General features: G+C 39.1%; 1 non-coding gene across 1 annotated transcript; it reads left to right on the top strand.

The window, feature by feature from the left end:
• Nucleotides 1-262: 262 nt before the first annotated feature.
• On the top strand, nt 263-369 carry LOC133049786 (U6 spliceosomal RNA). The gene has a single exon (XR_009691466.1). It is a non-coding gene; the product is annotated as a U6 spliceosomal RNA (small nuclear RNA).
• Nucleotides 370-3,277: the final 2,908 nt, after the last annotated feature.

Genomic DNA, 3,277 nt, shown 5'->3' with positions numbered 1-3,277 from the left:
AGCAGAATTGCCGCACTGCTGAGCTTCGTGTTATCCTGGATGCCCACTGCCACACCGGCTGCTATCAGCTCGGGCAATACTTCTTCAACATGTCTCCTGGTCTTCATAAATCCTCTTTCTTCAGTTTTCAACTTTGTCCCATTATAGGCAAAGCAAAGACACTTTGCTGGATAAAATTTACCTTTGATATTCTGTGGAGTGTTCCATTCCTACTCTAGACTATTTTCTAACTTACCACTATCTGTTTAAACTTAAGGGATAAGTGCTCGCTTCGGCAGCACATATACTAAAATTGGAACAATACAGAGAAGATTAGCATGGCCCCTGTGCAAGGATGACACACAAATTCGTGGAGCGTTCCATATTTTTAATAGAAAGCCCAGAGATAAATCCACGTACCTATGGACACCTTATCTTCGACAAAGGAGGCAAGAATATACAATGGAAAAAAGACAACCTCTTTAACAAGTGGTGCTGGGAAAACTGGTCAACCACTTGTAAAAGAATGAAACTAGAACACTTTCTAACACCATACACAAAAATAAACTCAAAATGGATTAAAGATCTAAATGTAAGAGCCGAAACTATAAAACTCCTAGAGGAGAACGTAGGCAAAACACTCTCCGACATAAATCACAGCAAGATCCTCTATGACCCACCTCCCAGAATATTGGAAATAAAAGCAAAAATAAACAAATGGGACCTAATAAAACTTAAAAGCTTTTGCACTACAAAGGAAACTATAAGCAAGGTGAAAAGACAGCCCTCAGAGTGGGAGAAAATAATAGCAAATGAAGAAACAGACAAAGGATTAATCTCAAAAATATACAAACAACTCCTGCAGCTCAATTCCAGAAAAATAAATGACCCAATCAAAAAATGGGCCAAAGATCTAAACAGACATTTCTCCAAAGAAGACATACAGATGGCTAACAAACACATGAAAAGATGCTCAACATCACTCATTATCAGAGAAATGCAAATCAAAACCTCAATGAGGTACCATTACACACCAGTCAGAATGGCTGCTATCCAAAAGTCTACAAGCAATAAATGCTGGAGAGGGTGTGGAGAAAAGGGAACCCTCTTACACTGTTGGTGGGAATGCAAACTAGTACAGCCGCTATGGAGAACAGTGTGGAGAGTCCTTAAAAAACTGGAAATAGAACTGCCATATGACCCAGCAATCCCACTCCTGGGCATACACACCGAGGAAACCAGATCTGAAAGAAACACGTGCACCCCAATGTTCATCGCAGCACTGTTTATGATAGCCAGGACATGGAAGCAACCTAGATGCCCATCAGCAGACGAATGGATAAGGAAGCTGTGGTACATATACACCATGGAATATTACTCAGCCATTAAAAAGAATTCATTTGAATCAGTTCTAATGAGATGGATAAAACTGGAGCCCATTATACAGAGTGAAGAAGCTAGAAAGATAAAGACCATTACAGTATACTAACGCATATATATGGAATTTAGAAAGATGATAACGATAACCCTATATGCAAGACAGCAAAAGAGACACAGATGTACAGAACAGACTTTTGGACTCTACGGGAGAAGGTGAGGGTGGGATGATCTGAGAGAACAGCAGTGAAACATGCATATTATCAAGTGTGAAACAGATCGCCAGTCCAGGTTGGATGCATGAGACAAGTGCTCAGAGCTGGGGCACTGGGAAGACCCAGAGGAATCGGGTGGAGAGGGAGGTGGGAGGGGGGTTCAGGATGGGGAACACATGTAAATCCATGGCTGATTCATGTCAATGTATGGCAAAAACCACTACAATATTGTAAAGTAATTAGCCTCCAACTAATAAAAATAAATGGAAAAAAATAATAAACTTAAGGAATAATTATCAAATGTTTTACTCTATACTTCAACTCTTGATTTTTTCCTGAGTTTCCATTTCTCTGTGAGATATCTCTACTTACTAATTTCACTCTTATTCTAAACTTCAAGGCTTATTTCCTAAAATTATTCTTCCTTCAATTATTCTATCAGTGAGGTACTATCTCCATCTACCCAGAATAACCATCTTAGACTCTTCTCTTATGTAAACAGAATGGAATTATAGTGTGTAACTGTCACTCCTCTCTTCAAAACACGTTTTAGATTAACCCTGTATGCCACTCTAATCCACATTACTCAGAAATACACTTCCAGAATATTGCTTAGCCATGAAAAGGAATGAAGTACTGACACAAGCAACAAGGCAGATGCACCTTAAAAACATTCTGCTAAATGAAATAAGCCAGACACAAACTGTTACAAATTACATGATTCTCTTTTATGAACTACCCAGAATTGACAAATCTGTAGAGACGAAATATAGCCTGGTGGTAGCCAAAGGCTGGAAAATGGGGGAAAACTTCTTCTAAAAGGTAAGGACTTACACTTAGAAATAAGGGAAATGTTTCGGAAATTCTGTGCCTGTCCAGTGGTTTGGACTCTATGTTTTCACTGCCAAAGGTGCAGGTTTGATCCCTATTTGGGGAACTAGGATCTCTGGGTCCCCAAACTAATTTTCCATAAACATCACTACACGCCATACATGTCTCCTCAACAGATTTCAAGTGCAACCACTCATTTCTCAGACCAGTGGTCTCAATGTCCACCTAAATTCTTCACTGACCATCTTTAAGTTTCTTTTATCTTATCCCAGCTTCTCAATGGATCATTCACATCTCCCTTCTCTGAACTCCTTATGCATTCAGAGAGTTCTATAGAATGCAGTGCTTTCACTTGATACGTAAAATATGTATTACCTAACTAGAGGCTCTGCTCCCTTTAAGGCTAAACATCATGTCAGAGACTTCATTGATTCTCATGCTTCCTGCTTCACTTTTGGGAATCTAGGAAGTACTGAAGAAATGCTTCATTGATTACTCATTAACTACTGCTCGGGAAAGTTAATCATCCATCTCTCCCACTCCTTCTGCCAAGCTATAGTATATCTTTTGTTTAAAATCACCCCCAATCTGCTCTGTGAAGCCTTCTCTTTCCATTCCTTATTTAGCAAGGAATAGCTTCTCCAATTTAGGGAAAATTGACTACATGTCTCTAACAAAGAAGCACAATTAAGACACAGGCCCAGGATCTATGAGATAGAATAAAAATGGCAATTTACTTTAACCATCTTTTCTCTATAGGGAATTTCTGAAGTCACATCCCTTACATTCGCTGACCTCTATGGAAAGAATAGATAGTCATAAGGGGGAAGATTGATCCATATCTCTAGAATAAGGTTTAGGAAAAACACTTCAAA

The sequence above is a fragment of the Dama dama genome, chromosome 30, assembly GCF_033118175.1.
Source record: "Dama dama isolate Ldn47 chromosome 30, ASM3311817v1, whole genome shotgun sequence".
Taxonomy (NCBI): Eukaryota; Metazoa; Chordata; class Mammalia; order Artiodactyla; family Cervidae; genus Dama; species Dama dama.
The sequence above is the reverse complement of the archived record's forward strand: the minus strand, read 5'-3'. Positions and strand labels throughout refer to the sequence as shown.